The sequence below is a fragment of the Colobus angolensis genome, unplaced genomic scaffold (genome assembly GCF_000951035.1).
Source record: "Colobus angolensis palliatus isolate OR3802 unplaced genomic scaffold, Cang.pa_1.0 Scaffold346, whole genome shotgun sequence".
Lineage (NCBI taxonomy): Eukaryota > Metazoa > Chordata > Mammalia > Primates > Cercopithecidae > Colobus > Colobus angolensis.
The window spans coordinates 955,265-955,986 of NW_012116777.1; positions in this window are offsets into that span (position 1 = coordinate 955,265).

Sequence of the window (722 nt, forward strand, 5' to 3'; positions counted from 1 at the left end):
AGATTTTGTCACCACCAGGCCTGCCTTACAAGAGACCCTGAAGGAAGCACTAAACATGGAAAGGAACAACTGGTACTGGCCATTGCAAAAACATGCCACAATGTAAAGACCATCGAGGCAAGGAAGAAACTGCATCAACTAATGAGCAAAATAACCAGTTAATATCATAATGGCAGGATCAAGTTCACACATAACAATATTAACCTTAAACGTAAATGGACTAAATGGTCCAATTAAATGACACAGACTGGCAAACTGGATAAAGAATCAAACCCATCAGTCTGCTGTACTCAGGAGACCCATCTCACACGCAGAGACATACATAGTCTCAAAATAAAGGGATGAATCTACCAAGCAAACGGAGAACTACCAAGCAAATGGAGAACAAAAAAAGCAGGGGTTGCAATACTAGTCTCTGATAAAACAAACTTTAAACCATCAAAGATCAAAAGAGACAAAGAAGGCCATTACATAATGATAAAGGGATCAATTCATCAGGAAGAGCTAACTATCCTAAACATATATGCACCCAATACAGAAGCACCTAGATTCATAAAGCAAGTCCTTAGACACTAACAAAGAGACTTAGACTCCCATACAATAAAAATGGGAGACTTTAACACCTCACTGTCAACATTAGACAGAACAATGAGACATAAAGTTAACAAGCGTATCCAGTAATTGAACTCATCTCTGCAGCAAGCAGACCTAATAGACATCTA